We start from the raw sequence: 21,210 nt of genomic DNA on the forward strand, positions 1-21,210 counted from the left end.
TCAAACCATCAGACCAACAGACATCAGCAGCAGTCCCTCTCTGTCTCTCCCTGCAGGGGGGTATCTGTGGGGGCCCTTTGACAGCAGGCTACTCCAGACCTGTCAGAACACCACAGGCCGGATCTGCTCATTCAGACTAACACGCACCCACCCTACACACACACATGCACACACTCACACACTCACACACACACCCTCACTGTGAGCCACAGCTGTTTGTTTTGGACACACTTGGAGAAGTGGCGAGATGAAGATGTTTTCCACGTCCTCTCAGCCTGTGATTCAGAGAGCAGACCCGGGTGAGGTATTGTCTCATGGTCGGAGCATGAACTCATTCCCCCGACAAGAAAACACCCGCAGAGAGGAAGACTGAGGGAGAGGAGGGTTGGATTTAGGTCAGGAAGATGTGACACACTGGGCCAGACGTGGTTTTTTAGACAGACTTAAAAAGAAACACCAGAAGGGATGGAAACGATGTGTTTCTGCTTGGTCTCGTAACCACAAAAATCCTGCCTACAAAGCCTCACGCAGACAGGTCAGTGGTGACTCTGCCTGGGAAATATTTGGGGGGAGGGAGTGGCTGCAAACAGCTGTGCAACTTTTTCTCAGTTTGGTAGAGCAGAGGTGCAGCTCTTTGTTTTCAACATTTCTTTTAGAGATGACTACAACAGTCTGTTCTATCAGATTAACTCAGAGAGTCAGCTGGAATGAGGAGAACATGTTCCAGGAACACTTCGACTCTTGTCATCAGGGTACTCGCTGACATCAAAGAACTGAAAATTACACTCAGGACATGAACTTTTTGTGTTGAACTAAAGTGTGTGTGTGTGTGTGTGTGGCAAAGTCACTAACTGAGTCATCACCATCCTGCAGGTCTAAACTCAGGACTTTCATTGCAGAAAGATAAAATCCTTTCCAGAGTTGATGTGTGGTAAATCCAGCAGTTCTGCTCCTTTTGAACTTTCTTTCTTTCTTTCTCCTTTTCAGGCTCATACAGGAAGAGGAAAAATTGCAGTGGACAGCGTCTACAGCCACATTGCATGTCTGATGACCTTGCATGCGATGCAAAAAGCCCAGACAGCAAGTCCGAGTTGTTTTTGAATGTGGTTTAGTTTGGAGGAAGAAGCACAGCATTTGGAGACTGGTTTGGTATGGTTTGAATTACTCTCAATGCTGTCTGCAAAAAATGAAACCCTTACACAACAAACCATGGCCAACCATCAAACAAGTATCATATTTGAAGGAATTTTGACCCAATAACTCAAATAATCTGTTTTAAAACTCAATGTTAGTTGAAGTTATCAAAGCTTCAGGCATCAAGGGCATTTTCCTGTGCCAGTGTCACATAGGTTACTACCCCACCCCCCTTCTTGTGGTGTGAGTTCTGCTCAGAAGAAGATCACAGTCTCACTGATTCAAAATCTCAGGTAAGCATATTCAGATCTTGTTGTATGGGGAAAGGAAAACCCCAGGAGAGTCAAGCACGCACTCTGTGGATTGTCATGGTGAACAAAACAGTAGCTAACTGAAAGCAAGCAGGCGAAGAAGAAGAAGAAGAAGAAGAAGAAGAAGAAGAAGAAGAAGAAGAAGAAGAAGAAGAAGAAGAAGAAGAAGAAAACACAACAAACGCAGCCATGGTGACAACATGACACATCAGTATCCAATCAGAAATGAAGAACCAACTTGTTGATTTGCAGCAGCAAAGCTTCACAACCTTGACGCCAGCTGCCATTTAGTCACCTATAAAGTCATGATTTACCGTGGCAGAGTTAAGTCATTAATGACCTGACACAGACTTAACTTTGACATTGCTAGGTGCCGCCCAGTTGGCTATGGCTGTCTTTTGCAGCAGCTCTCTCTTCTTTGTCCGTTTCTTGTATTTTTTTTTGTCTCTTTTTTTTGTAATCTTTTTATTTTGAGTGCATCATTACTTTGTATGGTTCATTTGTTGCTCATGGACACCAAACTTTTTGTGGCTTCAGTGATATTTTTACTACTTTTTCTCCTGTGTTTGTCTGGAGATCCTACATTTAACCATGGCTGCATTGTTTACATGTGAACCCAGCTGTTAGCAGCCCGTAGCATGTCAATGCTAACTGGTGTAAGGCCTGATGTCTTCCTACAAGGTGAGGAGAAGGAGGTGAGGACGACGTGCTGGTTCTCAGGTGTGAGCTAAGAAGTGACAACATCGACCTGTCCTTCCATCCATTGTTATTGGGAACGTAAGATCTATCTCCAATAAGATGGAAGAGCTAGCTGTGCTAACCCAGCAACAGAAGGAATACCAGAGGGCAGAGTAGCATCATGCTATTCACAGACATGGCTAACTGAGCTAACATCAGACACCAACACCACATTGGAAAAACTTCACCTGCTGTGAGCAGACAGGATGTAGGAGACAGAGACGGAGCATGACTGAAGAAGCTCAGTCCTGGACCCTGTGGAGGTGGAGGCTGGCTGAACTGGACAATGATGGACAAGCTGTCATCATCTATTTTCTTATGGACTTTTTTGCACTTTTTATACACTTTCTTACTTTTGTCTTCTTGATTGCTGCTGTGACTTCAATTTTGTTGTACTTGTTACAATGACAATAAAGTTCTATTCTATTCTATTCTATTCTATTCTATTCTATTCTATTCTATTCTATTTTCTATTCTATTCTTCTTGATTAGAAGTAGAGCTCTGGTCTCTGTTTAAAAGAATCAAAAGCAGGAAATTTTAATTTGAGTTCAGAAAAACAGAATTCAAGTGAGTAAAAGTGAATATTCGGCTGCATTTATACCTGCACTTACATTCAGATCAACAACCTCTTCACCTCCACCTGCTGTGTCCTGCTACACCTGCTCCATCTGTGCCGTGCAAACTCTCCCTTTGCAGGTTTAGTGCCATGTGTACTATTTTGTTCATCATTGATGCACCTTGTGTTAACTTTTCATTGCAGAAAAATTCAGATGCATGCTGAGGATCATAAAACTCCAAATCAATATCAACATGTTGACAATACTTTCCTTGTTATGTTTTTTTTTTTTCCCAGCTCTGATCCCCCGGGTCAAAGCATTATTTCTGAGGATGCAGGCAGAGGAGCTGAAGTATAAAGAGCAGCTGCCTAATAAACCATACTGTTAGACAGATGTCAGAACAAACTCACTGACAGAAACAGGAGGCATGTGCACTGAATGATGCTCTTAGAAAACCCAGCCTTTGGTGTTGAAGGTAGGAAGTGCTTCATAGAAATCCCCTTGATTGTGAAAGCTGACACAGTCACTTTTCTTACACAGAAAAGGAAACAGAGAGAGAGATAAGTAAAAGCAGCAGAGGTTGTATGTATGAAATTTTAGAACCCAAAATGATCTTAAAGTCTGGAAACTGGGCCCTAAATTTCTTTCACAGAGCTCTTAAATTGCACACCCCCAGTCTGCATCGAAAAGTTTTTTGTTGAAGATCATCCCCAAGCAGTAATAATGCACATCATCTCACTTTATTACATTTTAAGGCATCTGAAAGGCATTAAGCTCTCTTCGGGGCCACAGGAGGCTGTTTTTTAATCAGGAATAACAATGTTTGAGATCAGTGGGACACCCACTTATTCTAAAACGCCAGCAAACCAGCCGTACAAGGGGAATTTACTGATGTCCATGACTCAAAACCATCAGAGCATTGTTGGTTTAGATACTTTTACATTGTGATCAAACCTTTCATTTGTCTTACAATGGCAGCCACAGGGAATCCCACACATCCCCCAATCTGTTAATTTCTATCAGCTCCATGAGCAGTTAAACCAGCGTTAATTAGCCTCACAAAGATCCACCTCTACAAATGAGACACGATCAGCTCCAATGATGAATGAATGAGAGAAGGATGAGGTTCAGTTGTATGTTACATGGATTAGTGTAGCAGGTTTTAATGCTATTTATACTCTGGCAGAAACACAAGAGACAGGACCAAGAGAGGAAACCTCTGGCCCTCATTAGCCGTCTACTGATAGTCTGTGTTAATCCCAGGTAATCCAGTCTGTCTGCTCTGACCTCCAGTAAACTGTGAAAAAAGAAACAAGTGCAAGTTAAGGTTGGCTGATTTACATTTTAACAGTTTATTGTACAAACAAAAAACCAACATGGACATAAAGAAGAACAACAAAACAAAGTATGATAAACTGCTACCTGTTTAATTTAGAACTGCCTACTCTCCCCTCTAGATTAATCATTTCTAACCTTAATTTAACTGGGGAAAAGCTTGATGAGATTAGAGAGTCTGTTAAGCGTGTCCTGGAGGAGACGGGGAGCAGATTCCAACAAACAGGTAGCAGCAATAGCGTGAAATAAAGATATGTCACAACTATCAACACCACAGTAAGCTGTGCTACTGTTAGGATAGCTGACAGAGCAAGAAAGAGCTACACATCTGCATAGAAACTACACATTGCTTACCCCAATGAAAATCTTCACTCAAAAACAGTCTTAGCAACGCTCATAGTCATATCATCTACAGGAAGATTTGTCTGCTTTCAAAGTTGTTCAAAATCAAGTTTCATTCTCCCTCGGTGAGGAAATCCTCCCACTGTGTGATATGTGAGTAAACGGGCTGTCTTAGGGGACATGCTGTACTAAAACATTGAAGGAAAGTTCAGGAGTGCTGAGTGAAAAGGGCTTAATACTGCTTAATAACCTGGCATTCTTACTGATCTCCAATTGTGCTAAATGCTTCATTCTGATTGGTCAATACCACTTTACAACTGATTGGTGATGGTTTCTGATTTACATTGACATGAGCAACACCAGAGACAAACTGATCACACAGTATGTCAACTCAGTCCTCCGAGAAGAATTCAGAGAGTTTAGCTTCTGCTCGTTGTCACTATATTGTTACTGCTAAACCATGTGGCTAAAACATTAGTCTGGGTTAGCGTGGCAATTTGGCAGTCCAAAGAACATAGATAGTTTCATGTTGGATCCTGTCCAACAATCTTAGCGACAGTCAAGGAGCAGGTGACATAGTATCTGCATTTAAAGATGTGGCTCAGAGAAGGAAAGCTGAATGCGGACGGCTTGATTTTGACCCATCTACAACACGCAGATAAGAATCCATCACAGTGGAAAAATAAATGCTATTGAATCATTAGAACTATTTAGGAAAAAAAAAACTGTAAAAATAAATAATTTCAACAATAAATACTATTATAAATTATTATGTGTTTGCAAACATATTTATTTCTTAAGCCAGATACCAGTTAATAAATGGGATAATTTATGGTTGGCAGGTAGTTATGGGATATAAAACCCCAAGAGGGTGTGACAAGACTCTGACATGAAACACTACCTTCACCCACAGTCTGTGCTCAAAATGACAGCTTTATGCCTCAGGGCTATGGGTAACTGGACATACAGGCAATGATGGTAGATAAAAATTTACTAATGAACCCAAACATTATAAAGCAGCTTTACTATGTGCAAGAAGACACTGTCGCCCATGCTCCGATTGCATGATTGAAGCATCATCTCCCCGCCCACTCGTTCAATTAACTCTCCTGAAAATTTCCTGCTGTGCTCCCACATCAGTGAATGCAGTAAACTAGTGATGCAAATACCGTGCAGATATTTCAATATGGATGGTTCAGAGCATGTCTCGAATATAAAGGATATAGACCCTGATTTAAGCCTGATCTATGGCCCTTTGTCAAAGTGTTATTCCAAACTCTGTTTGCTTAGTTCCATTCTCTGTTTAATGTTCTATCTTCTCTATCATCTCAATTAAGGCATGAAACAGCCCGAAATGATCACCAAGACATAGAAATCTGCTCTCACACATGCAGAAGTGCAAAAAAGGCTTTAAGGAGCTCAGGTCATATGATATCAAACATGAGTCTGCCCTGATTCAAAAACATGAAAGAGCTTCACAAGTGTCTTAGTTCTAGTTACTTTTACAATATAGTGTTGTATATTTGCAATTGGACTCGCACATGCTTTGTCCAGTTTTTCTGTGCTTACTTGTTCTTGTACAATCCCGATAATGATCCTCATGAGCCCATCTGCTTTAACAAAGGATTTTGATTTGAAAGAAATAAAATCGAATGATTTTAAGAGGTTTTTGTGCAGATCACTCAATGTTGAGAAGAGTGTCCGCTGAAGACGTGGCGATTTGTAAACTGTTACATCATGACAGACATGAACGAGACATGCTGACATTCAGATAATCCAATAACAATATGAAATCCTCTGTGATCATATTATCATTAATGTTGGAGCCAGATGGCACAGGAAGACAGTGAAGCTGCAGACTGTTGGTGCCTGTGTGTGTGTGTGTGAGTGTGTGTGTGTGTGCATGTGTGTGTGTGTAAGCACGTGTGTGTGTGTTTGCGTGTGTGTTAGAATGTGTTGGTGTTGAGGTGTGTGTGGTTGTGTGGTTGGAGGTCATCTATCAGGCATGTTGATGTTGTTCGTATTTGTGTGGCCAGATTAGTCAGAGGTGCTTTCCAGGAAGCCGCACAAGGCATCGGTTGCACAAACTGTATATGTGTGCAGGCCCATACAGATAGACATGAAGCACGCACACACACACACACACACACACACACACACACACACACACACACACACACACACACACACACACACACACACACACACACACACACACACACACACACACACACACACAGATACAAGCATAGTAGGAAAGACATACTGAGGACTCTCAGGGGATCTACAGGGAGGGCTGTTGTTGTGAGTCTTGATACTCCACATTCATTTTCAAACAGTTCAGCGCTTCATTTTGGCTGGTTTAGATTAACATTTATATTTATAAACAATATGAAACACCTTCCCTGTTTAGAAATGTTATTTTCAAGTACAGAAGAAAGCCCTAATGTTATTCCTTTTACACACTACACGCTTACATTTGCATCTTCAGCATGGATTTCATACCTTTATCCCACCACTGGGAGCTGTAGAGCCATATCCCTCCCCAAAATTCTTCAATTCTGGTTGTAGAAATAGGTATACAAACACATAAATGAAAAATGAAAATGAATGCAGTCAAAAAATGTATAGATAAATAAAAAAATCAAATAAATTCCCACGTGTGATAATTTGCCCACATCTTTCTATGAGAAGATGCACAAACTTTGATCAATATTTCAGGGTGTGGTTTGTGTTGGCTGTAAGTTGCACACTGTCCCCTGACAGGCAGTCTCACTGTATCTATGCATGCATGGCATTCCTTATGAAAACATGTATGGAATTAATCAGCCAGCTGATTTATTATGCACAGGTAATGAGACGCTAACAGGGAATATGAAGGCAGCAATTTGACATTTTAAACAGCTGGGGTTGATAGGCTCATCATACATGCATGTGGAACGATACATGTATGCACACATATATGTGAACAGAGCGATAATACAGATGCACTGTGGAATCACAATTGAATGACTCAATGCATTAGCTACACCTCCCCCACCACGGACTTATAGCCTACACACACATTTCCTACCATGGGCATAAAGAATGTTCAACATGCATTTTCAACATCAAACGTTGGGCTGCTCCATCATAATTGCTTTCCTTTTACGAGTGGAGTGCAATGTGAATAATGAAACCTCACTGGTAACAGCAGGGACCAGTATATACAGTCTGTGTGTGTGTGTGTGTGTGTCTCTTATACATGCACACACAGGCTTCATACACCCCCACTATATAACCCCCTATACTGGCACAAGCCAAGCCCACAGCATGGTGCATGCATACACACTTGCATACTAATACTCCATTCAGAAACCCTCGTTCTCATTATGATGCTCAACAATTCCCTTAACACAACTCATTATAGAAACAAAAATAAGTGTTGTCTTTCTTGTTTGATTTGTTTGTGGTTACAATCTTGATTTCATGTTCTTCTTTATTTCCCTGGTTCTCGGGATCTCTAAATCCCAATTCATTATTGTAGGTTAATCTACACAGACCCTGCTCCATCCTACACAAGTGTAAAATATTTCCTTTATTTAATTGAAATTATTGCGATCACAGATTCAAACTTTACTGTTTGTATGGGGGCTAAATCAATAAAATGTTGTTATGGATATGCATACGTTCCGCATTTAGTCAAAATTAAACCCATTTGGTGTGCGATACTGCAGAATTTGGTGTTGATCCGATAATGAGTAAATATAAGGCCAGTGTTGCCAATATTGATACCCCATATTTTAGAAAGCAGCTTGTCAAATTTAATCAATCGTAACATACATCCTCTAAAACTAATGTTTCTGTACATGACTGAAAGTAAATAACTAATTTGTAAATCAGAAAATAATTATTTGCCTTATTTTTGTATTCTGCCCTGTAAAACAGGACATTTAAATAAACATGGATATAAGCAATTATTAGATTTTAGCATTAAAGCTTTCATTTTAATTAAAGAGCTTACAGGTGGATTTACTATCACAAAAATTTAGGGCAACTATGGTAAACAATTTACACTAGGTTGTGGTCTTATAAATTTGTTAAACACAGTATTTTTGACATTCATATCTTTATTGAGTCATATAATAATATAAGTCATATATTTTAAGTTCCAGTAATGTTTTTTATTCAGAATTATTCAACTGGCTGAATTTAATAAATGGCTTTTTCGATAGTCTACATGAGTTTGTGAGGTTGCCATGGAAACGCATTTCTTTTCTGAAAACATTGTAGCTTGCAGTATTTTGGTATTTAGCTGTAAAAAAAACACCAAACAATGTTCCTAGTTGCATTCGAGCAGTGAACAGCTGAATGACCTGACTGTACGGCAACATTAGGGCAATAGCGCAGGAGAGGAGAGGGAGGGGCTGAGTGAGAGGAGTGCACAGACAGAAAAGAAACTGAAACTTCAGTATCAATCTCATCACACAAGTATTGATCAATTCTGATACCAACGCTGGTGTTGGCTTGTATAAATATTTCAGAAGATCAGCACTCCACTAATGCACAGAGTTGTCCCTCTAGCATAATCAGCTGTAAACAGCTGAAGGAGGAGCAGTTCATGCTGTGGTCGATGGATCCATGGAAATAATCAAGATTTCAACTGAATTAATAGACCTACACACATTTGAGCATGTCTGAAGAGCATAACTGATGGATGTTTATGTACTAATGTTTCTAATACAAGAAACAAACTAATCCTAAAGCCTTCCCTCATCCCATTAAGAGCCAGGTGTGAATAGACACAGGCCACTGAGTGTGCAGTGCTGTTATATCTACTGAAACATTTCATGCTGCATATTGCACCCTAAAACAGGAACAAAAAGTGGCTTGCAAAATGAAGAGAAGCATTGGTTAATGCACCAAAACAATAGCAGAGAAGGTAAAGAGACTAAAATCCGACAATTTGACAATCACTGCCTGCATGTGTTTCAGAGGTGTTTTGCAAAGCAATGCGGATATAGGACACAGTTGTATGTGATGCTTACGGCTGCTCTGGCCACTGCAGCGTAGAAACCATGGCTTTCTGTGATGTCAGTCATTGGTTTCTGAGGCAATGTTTTGAAGCCTCTCATCAGCAGTCCTGAGTCCAGAGAGAAAAATGTTGGCTTGACCTAACTTTCAGACAACCCAACTGGAGGTAAATGAATGGCATATTTACTGTTCAAACAAGGTCCAGGGCAGGTCAGATGCACTTTGATTCTGAGCTATTGCCAATGAGCAAAGCATGGAATCAGCTTTTCATTATAGATGCCAGTAGGGAACCATTTCACAGAGCAATATTGTGAAGTGTGAGAATCACTACAGACCTGAGTAAGAATAAGGATAAACCACTGATAGTCACAACAGTGTACGCTAAAACTGACCTCAGCCAATATCGTGGAAGAATCTTCCTCTTTCTCGGGGTTGGCTTGTATTTGCCATGCACCTCACTGTCCCAACCAAACTGGATTACCAAGTCAGAAAGGGTTTATAAATGCTTTATGTATATACTCAAAGCTTACCTTACTTGTCAAATTTCAAACATAATTTCAACAGAAAAAAAAGAAAAAGAAAAGGATGTATGTCAGCCTTTGTTTTAAATCTATGTTATACCAGGAAACATGTCAGGTTGGGGGTTGACAATAAGATACTGACAACATCTCCTTTAACCTTTTGAGGTAGTCAACAGAGTGATAGCTGCAGGGAGCAAAACAGGGGAATGAATCAGAGATGGTTTTCCACTGCTCTGCACCGATGACACATAAAGAATTCGTATTTGTCATCCTGAATGTGTGAGGAAGCTGATAAAATGAAGATTGCATGAAAAATGTTCCATCCGTCTGATTAATAGCAGAAAACCTCTTTACTGTCCATCATTTCCAAACGTTTCCACAAGAACGCACTGTCAGTTTTAGTTTTCAGACAAGACAAAATGAGACCAACATGAAATCAGTCCGGCTGAAAAGTGTAAAGAATATGTCTCTGTTATCTGGAACACATTGTGAACATAAAGAAAATTGTTTCTTTGCATCTGTAGGTGTGTGTCAAAATGTAAATGAGCAGACTCTACTTAAAAAAAAAAAAAGAAGAAGAACAAGATACAAGGAGGTTTTAAATTTGTTTTTGTTTTTTATTTCACAGACAACCTTCAACCAAAAGACACCACAGCTGCACGGAAGCTGCAAAAATGTCATCTGTTCACCATTCAGGCTTTTCTTTATATTCCAGTGTGACCCTGCCTGTGGACTGAGCAGCAGCTTTCATTGGTTTCCGCCTCTTGCCAGCCTTTCTTTAATCAGATTTGTGCAGATGGCATTTGGGGTCAGCTGGTTATATAAAGGCATGTATGTATAAATACACAGAGGCTACACATACACATCAGAATTTGGGTCAGCTGAGGACAGCGTTTCCTCGGGGCGAGCTTCTTCCTGTATTTGGTGCATCAAACATTAATAATGCAATGAGAAGTGAAGTTGAGCCTAAATGATTCAGACTATTACAGCGTATGTGCTGACGAATTGTATATGTGTGTGTGTGTTTGGTGTGAGCGTGGGTGTGTGTACATGTGTATCTGTATGTTTATCACATATTTGAATGTCTCATGCTGCGTGAAAGAATGTCAGCACCGTTGTATCTCTAATCTTAACAGGAATTAAAAAGCATGAAATGAAACTTCCTCATCTGATATCTTTTACGGTTTACCTCCTGCTCCTACGCAACCGCTTTCAAAGACAAAGCTGTGTCAAACTAATGCTGGTCCCAACCCCGAATGACTTTTGTAGTGATTTTAAGGTCACAGAGAAATTTTCAAAATCAGACAAGTTTTACTAAAATTGATCACTTCTGTGATCTTAGTCCACTGCTACAAGTTGTCATAACACTGAGCCCAGGCTGTTTTAAGGAAAACGTATCTTGTCTTGGTTTAACGATAAAATCAAACACATATAATCTTATCACAATGATGTCATGTCTTATGCACGTCATGTCATGTTGTTCAGGTGTATAGAACACCAAACAGTAGCCTTGTACATTGAACTGGTTTGATTACTAGCTATAGCAAGGATTCCCAAACTTTTGCAAAGCCCTAAAGCCGTGTCTCCACCAAGCAGACTGGACCGGCGTTTCCACTGACTTATCCCGGGACATAACCCTAAAAATGAGCCAGCCTACTTTTTTGGGACCCTTCCATATGGGTGCCAGACTGAACCGATCCACTCTCGGAAGATGGAGCAACACACTGCAGACTGTTAATTGTTCAAAATAATCGTCACTTACCCCATAGTGGCTCCATTTCTCCTAGTGGCACAGTCTTCTCTGAAACAAAGCTTGATCGCACTTTGTAACAGAGAGCTACATGCCAATCACAGAGAGGACGAAATGCTGCATATCTTCCATTTGTGCTCTTTGTTTACTGTGTCGCGTTCTTCTTTTTTGTTGGATTTAATAGCGTGGTTAGCTGCTACAGCGTCACGCTAATGTTTACCAGCTGCAGCTTCCGGCATCCGGCTTACACGCCTACCACGAGAGGGCACAGTTTGCTGTGGAAACACAAACAGGATCAGGCTTAACGGTATCAAACCGTCCCAAACCGTACTGAACCGACCCGGACTGGTGGAAACGCAGCTCAATTTGCTGTTCCTGAGACCAGCAATCCTTTGCTATGGTAATACACCAATATGCCACCTAAAGAGGCTGTGAGGACTTTTTAAGTGATCCTGAAAAAGTCTCACTTCTAGATCTACACCTAGTCGTAATCAACAACTCATAAAGCTCCATGAAAAGATTATCAGTGCTGAGACAGCTTATATTTTAAATGCTGTTTCTCAGTTTCCTGGTCTCATCAGACAGCGTTATGTGTTTCTTTATCTTTTCCTACTTTTTCTCATCTTTTTAGTCATCTTTTTATTTGGAGTCTGTTATTACTTTTTATGCCTCATTTTTTGGACATTGACACCAAACTATTTATGTCTGCAGGACTGTTTTTATTCCTGCACTGACATGCTAACTCTGCGGTGTGAGATGAAAGAGACAACATCAACTTATCCTTCCATCCATGGTTATGGGAAATGTAAGATCTTTCTCCAATGAGACTGATGGCCTAGCAGTGCTAACCCAGAACCAGGAGGAATACCAGAGGGTAGAGTAGCATCACGCTATCCACAGAGACATGGCTACAGAAGCTAACACAGGACACAAACGCCTCATTGGATGAATCTCCCCTCTTGCAAGCTGAAAGGAAAAAAAAGAGTGAGACTTAGCAGACTGGGGAAGAAGGCCAGCTCAGTCCTGGGCTGTCCTGTGGACCCTGGACGGTGGAGGCTGACAGGAGAATGACAGCCAATCTGTCGTCTCTGGTGGACAACATATATAACCAGCAGATTTATCAGCAGGATGTCTGGACTCAGCCTTAGAGGCTCGGAGCAGAGCCGCTGCCCATTCACATCAAGAGGAGCCAGATGAGGTTGTTCAGGCATCTTGTGAGGATGCCTTCTGGACGTCTCCCTGGTGAAGTGTTTAGGGCATGCTCAGGGGACCCAGGGGTAGACCCAGGACACTTTTAGGAGATTATATCTCTTGACTGGTCTGGGAAAACTCTCGTATCCCCCAGAAGAGCTGGGGATGGGGGGCACTGGTTTTCACTGATGGCATCGCTGGACTCACAACCCGTACCTGGAGAAGTGATGGAAGATGGATGGTTGGACGAAAATATTTTTTTTACTGCATGTAATCAGCTCAGTCGACCAAACATTGACTGGCATGATATGAGTGTGTGCACATACCACGCCTTGACCCACCACACTTCAACAGCAGGGGCCCTGGCAGTTTAGGGCCTGGCCCTCATATACAGAGGTCACAGTCCTGTCACACCAGTCATTAATTCCAAGTCTTACTAACGACTCTTTCCTGCATGTCTTCCCTCACTACATGCTCCCAAGTTTCATGTCTCTCTTCAGCTGTAATATCTAAGTAAGGCAAAAATTTCCCCTAAATATTAATATAAAAATCAAACAAAACTGAAAGAAAAAAATATAGGAAGAAAGGATAAAGCAGGGCTAAGCAGTCGTTGTTCATGCTTCCACCTATTGATATCCAATCAGCTGGCTTATTGGCAACTTTGTCACAGGAAGTAATGGGTCAAAAAGAAGAGAGGTCAAAGATTATGAGTTGAAAAGAGGCATATCACCATGAACTGTATCACAGGCAGAAGCACACCACCCACTGACATGTGCTACAGCAACCAGATTATCGAGGTAATTCACCTCCTCCAGTAACTGGTCATCCTGTCGCGTGTTTCATTGACGTATAAATGTCACATGTCCTGAGTACCCTCTCACTTCTACCTTCAGCGCAGCAAAGCCTGTGTTGAAACGGTTCCTGTTTGACCCTGTGTTTTGTAAGTTGTGGGATGGAGTCAGCTCTGATGTTCAAATAGTTTCCCAGAACTTTTCTGAATGAAAGCACAAAATAAAGAATTTTATGAATAAACCTAACACTGAATGAACCCTGAATAACTCAACGCCATGCTTCAGAGTCCTGAATTATTTTCTCTTTGCTTAGAATCAAGGTTGGCTTCCTCACATTGCCTCAGTGATTGTGTAAGATGGTGCTTTTGCTGAGAATATGTGCTGAATGTTCATGCTTGACCTTGTTTGTGTGTTTTGAAAAGAAAAAGAGAGACAGTGTTGTAGTCCCAAGGTCTAATGGTCCAAAGTGTGAAGCCATTCATGCTTTTGCGGACAGTTTTTCTGAGTATACATGCAGACTTTCCACACAAAAGTTAACGGGTATGAAAGGCCTCAGGGTTTACAGATTGATGGAAGAGAGATTCACTCAAAGGAAATTCTTTTTCTTTTGTTTCCAGCTGCACTAGTTCAATAGCAGAAGTTACTGACGTAGTTGGTCATAGCTCCTTCAGGCTGCTGAGAGTCATGTCGGAGAGAAACATTTATTGCTATTTTTCTTCCTTTTTCATTGCAAAAAAACTGAGCCAGGTTCACAGTTTTCATTCAACAAATGTGGACCTCAAACAGGAACTCTCAAAGGCTTTTTGAAGCAGTATCACTCTGCATGATTGTGATGGTTTAGTTGAAATACATACAGAAAGCATTAAGAAAATGATTCACAGAATGTTGAGTGCATAGGAAAAAAGTGCAACTTGTTTTCTCAATACTGAGAGAATTTACTGACAAAATTAGTCAAATTGTAGGGCATGGCTTGTAGCTGAAAGTGGCTAAGTTGTGCATTTGGGCTCAGGTCTCCTGCAAGTACAAATCAACAGTGAGCAGGCAGAGTTTCATCCTGCAGACTGAGAGATGGTTGCACTCGTGCAGGTACTGTTCTGCTCTGGTGTTATGAGGTATGATAAATTCTGATGCTGAAGGTGGACAAAGGTCTTTGAAAGCTCTACATCTGCCCTGAGTATGACAAGTTAAGTTAGCACCAAGCTAACCTAACTCCTAACTCCAAGCTTATTGAGCATCAGCTGCCAATCAAGGTTGAGCTTCAGAGTCATGAGGAGGTGGTTGAGTTGAGTGATGATAGGATTATAGGAGAGTCAGTATCCAACTTTCTAAAGCAGTTTTACTCCAGCGTGCAGAATTCAGTGTCCAAACCAGAGCAGTGTCTGTGCGAGTGTGACTGCCTTGCAGAAAGTCAACCTGCACTGTGCTGATTTCGACTCGTCCCATGCTCCTATGACCACTCAGCGCTGCCCAAACACCTCTTCATTATGAATTTACTTTCCAAGACTTAAAATCTAGCTAGTGTGAAATGTTATGATCTACTCATTTGTATGACTTTTTAAGCCCGCCTGCAATGACATAAATATAACACCATTCTCAAAGTCCAATTCAAATATTATTTTGCTCTAAATGGCTTGTAAATTGCACAAAGATCTGAAGATCGGTGCAGTTTGCTCCTATTGTGCTTCTGTTTGTGGAGATAAGCTGTGAGCATCTCTACTCCCTGATTTGCTCAGATGAGCTGAATAAGAGGTAGAACAGTTCTTTGTGGAGCTGATTCATAACAAATGTGACACAAATTTCACAGTTTATTTCTAGCTTACTTTCTGGAATGAGGCAGCAAGCTATGAAAGAGCAACTTGTTCAAATATGAACCGACCAACTAATACTCTGCACTTGTATGCTCATATGTGAATTGTTGAGCCACAAACGACCCCAGACTGATTTAACCCATCGATGCTCACCCGGAGGTAGACTTTTTTCAAGCCCATTGAAAAGTTTGACTTTTACATTACTTCCAACTCTACAGTGCAGGCACCCCATAACACAGTGATGGTATTTACTTTGTTTTGCTGTTTGTGACACGTTTAACTCTTTGCACTTCCCTTGTGAAAAAATGACGCCAATGGGATCATTTACACAAATTCAGTTGATAGAAAAGCTGCAAAATCTTTTTGTGAATCAGCCCCAGCCTCAGAAAAATTATATATAATTAGTCAAATGTGACAGAATACCAGATAAAATCCTCATTTATATCAGTGTTGGAATAACTGTGACACTAACATCGATGCACTTTAAGGACGTGGTCAAACTGGCCATCCAAACCATGCCGTACTTAAGCACGATTGCCCCCCAGCAGTGCTGTTCCCCAACTGGACAGTACGGCCAGTGGTCACACTACCCCAATATGAACCAGACTTTAGTGGGTATCACATACGCGCACGGCCAGCCTATGTCATCGTGAAGCGTCTGTTTACATAGTGTGATCTCATCAGAGTCAGCTCAATGAGACACAGAGAGCACTGCTAGAACTTTAGAGACTTTTGGGCTTACAGTAAGTCGTTTTTGCCCGACAAAGCCCTCTAACACCCCTGCTTTGTTTAAAATGATTGTTGAGAGATGCGCTCGCGACGTTCATACGTTATGAATCGCACGCGCTGTCCGCATGCTTGTGCTCGTGCATGAAGTAAACTGTGCCGAAGCCCACCGTGCCGAAGCACGCAAGCGAATCATGCTTGAGCACGGCATGGTTGCGGTCACACTGGCCATTCCAAACGTGCTTTAGGGCTGAAGCGTGCTTAGGCACGGCACGGTTGGCCAGTGTGACCGCGTCCTAAGTGGTCAGAAGACAAAAGAAAGTGAAACAGTCCATTTATTTTCTATCCCGAACCCAGGCTATAAGTCCCAGTTTGGAATTCAGCGCTAACATCTTCAGTGCTTCGGGAACCTCTATCTCTTGGTCAACCAGCCACTTGCCCTTGAAGGGAACCATGCAGTGTCTCTTTCCCCCTCCTTTTCTTTTCAAAGCTGGAGAGCTCTTTTGCGGAAGCCAAATCAAATATCTGCCTCTCAACCGCAGGGAAAATTCATCCTCTAATTCTCATGCACAGGTTTGAACTGATACCATCTGCAGTCCGCAGAGATCAAGGGCTGATCCGCCAGATATGAATTATACATCGTCAGACATGTGGCGTGTCAGAGGTTATTCATGTATGTAAGCAAAGCAGATCCACTGGGGCTGCAGTGGCTGCCCCGACAGAAAACCCAAAGCTCCACAGCATTTACAGTCGAGATGTTTACAACAAGGCACTAACCTGTCCGACAAGCTTGTTTCACTTAGCCGAGATCATGGATGGATGACATTAGAGGCTGTTTCTTATTCTTAGTCGTGAAGACTTTAAACACATTTGATATCATTAACTCTCAAGAGGAGCAGGGTACACTGTCTGCAGGAGGGAAGAACACAGAAGCAAACTGGTTTGCAGTAAAAAACAATAAAGAGGAATAAAGTGAAATGAATGATGTTTTAGAAGGAATTGTGTGTCTGCAACTTTTATGATGATAAATAGCTTAAGATGCATTTAAAAGTAAAAACAAATTCCAAACACTTAAACTCAAGGAAACAACCGATTAAATCCTGTTACTCTTTGTTTACACAGAAATTTGAAAAGAAAATCTTCAAGTATCTAAGCTGTCCAAGTTTAAGTATCTCAATGTAAACTTGGTCTTTCAGGAATACATTCCTGCTTTCCCTCCCGTCAGCGCTGCCCTATAAACCTCTCTCTGAGGCCTCAAACAACAGGAAGAATGAGTTGGAATGACGACATGGAGCAGGGTGGAAAATAATGGAGAAAAAGCTACTGCTGCTGAAGGAAGGAAATCCCTCTGACATCCATGTAAATCCATTTACACACAGCTGGGTTAAGTGCCGTGAGCCATGCACACTAGTATCACCTGCAGGAGCCGAGAAAGAAGAAATTCTGGCACTTGATCTTTTTTCAATACCTGCCAGGGATTCCTCCTGGAAAACATGCATAAAACATTTCTCTGTGAATGAAGCATGCAGCATTTTCACCTGAGGCCAATCTGAAAGATTACTGGGCCGAGCTCTCTGCATAATGAGAGTTTGTTTCAATTACGTTCTTCGGAGTCAAAGAAGAGCAGGCAACGGTCCCTTTTGTACAAGAATAGTTTTTAGATTACAGAGAGAAACGTCAAACCAGCCAATTAAACCAAAGAGCTAAGATCAACAATGAAAGAAAAAATAATTAAAAAATCACAGAGTAGTGCATGTTTCCCATTTCCCTATCAGTAGCAGCACATTCATAATATTAAACTTGTAAAGCATAACCTATCAAAAAAAAAAAAAAAAAAAAAAAAAAAAAACAACAACCTGAAAATCCTAATTTTTGGAAGTAAGATATTTATTAACTATTTTAACCAAATTCAAATAATGATAAAAAAAACAATTAATAAACATTGCAATATCACTTTAACTGTGATATATTTATTGTATCACATTGAATAAATTGGGCAGTTTTGGCAACTTATTTGTAGATTTTTGTAAGTTTTGTTAATGTGCATTGTTTTGATACAGAAAATGCTTGTTTAAAAAAAGTAACAATTTAGACATTATTCTTAGTGCAAATTCTTGAAAATTTACAATGACTTTCCTGAAAAAAGAGTGGATAATTTCATGAGAGCAGTAATTTTCGGAAATTTTCATGTTGATGAGACTGAGGTACTTGAAACTCGCACATCAAAAATTATACATTTGGCAACACAGAGTTTAATGGCTGTTCCTAGACATGTTATCTTTAGCTTGAACTATTTATCTCTTAAATTTAGTTACATCCACAGGCCTTTGGCAATTCCCAAACAGCTTATTTTGGGCAGTGGTTGTCAGTAGTGTAACCATTTGTCAACTCATGTAACAATGGTGGCTCACGGTGAGCCAAAAAGGACAAAATAGCACAACTAAAACCTCATACAGAGGCTACGGTCTTGCTGCTGCAGTCGCTATGTTGATGTGTTGACGCTGGACCATGACTCTTTGCTACATGTTAAGCCTGCTCTCTACCCCCAACATGTCCTGTCTTTCTTTAGCTTATCTGATAAGGGCTAAAAGAAACCATCACATCCATGTAAACAACTCTACATCATATACTTATCTGACTGGAAGACTAATTGCCTTGAGACAAGGTTGGGAGAATGGACGATAAGGAATGCTAACGCTTCAACAACCTTTACCTTTTCCATGCTGTGTAGATAATCTGTGGAGCATGGCTCTTCAATGCATATGACTTATCTGGTTTTCTGTTACTTTTCGTTGACTACACGGTTTCATACATTATAGGATAGGATAGGAAAAATCAGGTCCTGATGTGGTCAGCAAACCAAACTAAGCCCTCAGACTTAAGCCAACTTAACCTGCAAGCTTGCTGCAACCTCCATGCTCTCTGTCCTGTGGTGGAGATTAATGATAGCATGTTACATGTTTGTATAAAGAAAGTCACTCACACAACAATGCACATCATACTCAAAGAGGTTAACCTTGAGCATGTATAAACATTCAAACATGTACATGTAGAAATTCCTGCCCTCACTTGGCAGAGGAATCAAATCTTTGTGGATAAAAGCAAAGCTAAGGAGGCTTCCCTGTGAGGCAAAACTTTGCCTGCTGCTCGCTGCTGAGGCTGTAGTGAATAGCATAAGATGCACATGTGGAAGAGGCTAGGAAGACATAGAAGCTAATGCAGCTCTTTAGCTCAGGGACCTTGAGGATATGAAGCTCCATGGAGTGTGTGGGCATGTGCTCCAGTACATGTTTGCACACATGTGCATGTGAGTGTTTTTCAGAAAGTATCTGGTTGTGTGGGCGAGCGTGAGGTGGAGGGGAAAAAAGCCAGAGTGATAAAATCAGGAGGTAGAGAACAAGGAGGGATCTGACAGCTCAGCTTTAACAGAGGCTCATACGCTCTGGCCCCGCTGGGCATTGAGAAGTCTCTTTGAGCACACATGAGCGTGTGTAGGTCTCTGTGTGTGAAGCTCGGTTACACACGGAAGTGATGTGCTTTTATGACTGTCAGCTCCACTGGGGGGCTGGGGCACCTGCAAACCCTTCATTTACTGACCAATGTCACGCTTCATCCAGCACTGTGTAAGAGTGTATTTTAAATGCATGCTTTTATTGGTGAAGACGACAGTCAGGAGTATGATAGTTTATTTACCTTCATCCTATTATTCATTTCACATGAAAGTCCACTGAAGTCTGCTTTATCTTATTAATAATTGTAAAGCACCCTAAAGACTGATTTTTTGATTGATCAATCAGGCCTGTATTCACATGCAGCTGTTAGTAATGAATATAGACCGTTTGCGCTAATGGTGAAAGAAAAAAGTAGATGGCAGTATGTATGAGCCAAGGTAGCGCCCCAACAGAGCGCCAAATTGTTTGGCATTAGGACCCACCATTACAGATGCTAACAGCAGGATAGTTGACATTCGTGCTTGGAAACACCACACACATTTAAACCTGGTCAAGATTTTTTTTTTTTTGCCAACATTTCCCTTTATCCATGTTTCTAATTGTTGACGAATGACTAGCTGATAACAGCTATTTGTTCAGTCAATATTCCTCCAAAAAATGTTTTCTTGCTCTTTTCTCAGTGATACTGTTACAACTTGTTCATTGCTGTTTATGGGAAGTATGCATGCCCAATTCCAATTTGTTAGATAGGGGTTTTCCAGGAGTTCTCCAGACTGACATTCTGCAACTGCCTTGATTTCATGGTGCAGTTAGTTAAGTGACTAATTTTTGGCAGTTGTGCATGTGGCTAACGCTATGGCCAAATGAGCTGTCCTATAATAATAATAATAATAATACATTTTATTTATAGAGCGCTTTTCAAGGTACTCAAAGACGCTTTACATAGGTAGATATTTAAAAAAAAGCATATAAAATAACACAGAAGATAAAGCAGGAAGAATCAAGACAAAATAGACAAGAACAGCCAAGTAAACTCAGAGACAAATCAGACATTAAAAGCATCTTTAAAAAGGTGGGTTTTGATGAGTTTTTTGAAGGTGGAGAGGTTGGGGCATGTACGGATGTTTAGTGGTAGAGTATTCCAGAGGGTGGGGGCAGCAACAGAGAAAGCTCTGTCCCCCCAGGTTCGGTGCTTGGTGTCAGGTGGAACGGCGAGGAGGTGGGCTTCAGATGATCGAAGGATTCGAGAGGGGGTGTAGTGGTGGAGCAGGCTGGAGAGGTAGGAAGGGGCCTGGTTGTGGAGGGCTTTGTATGTGAGGAGGAGGATTTTAAAGTTTATTCGCTGTTTGACGGGGAGCCAGTGAAGTTTCTGGAGAACAGGAGTGATGTGATCTCGGGAGCGGGTACGAGTGAGCAGGCGGGCAGCAGAGTTTTGGATGTATTGTAGTTTATTGAGTTGTTTCAAGGGGAGGCCGTAGAAAATGCTATTGCAGTAGTCGAGTCTGGAAGTGATAAAGGCATGGATGAGGGTTTCTGCGGT

Source organism: Halichoeres trimaculatus, unplaced genomic scaffold (genome assembly GCF_033239565.1).
Source record: "Halichoeres trimaculatus isolate MK-OKI-2021-1 unplaced genomic scaffold, fHalTri1.1 fHalTri1_scaffold_11, whole genome shotgun sequence".
In the NCBI taxonomy this organism is placed as follows: domain Eukaryota; kingdom Metazoa; phylum Chordata; class Actinopteri; order Labriformes; family Labridae; genus Halichoeres; species Halichoeres trimaculatus.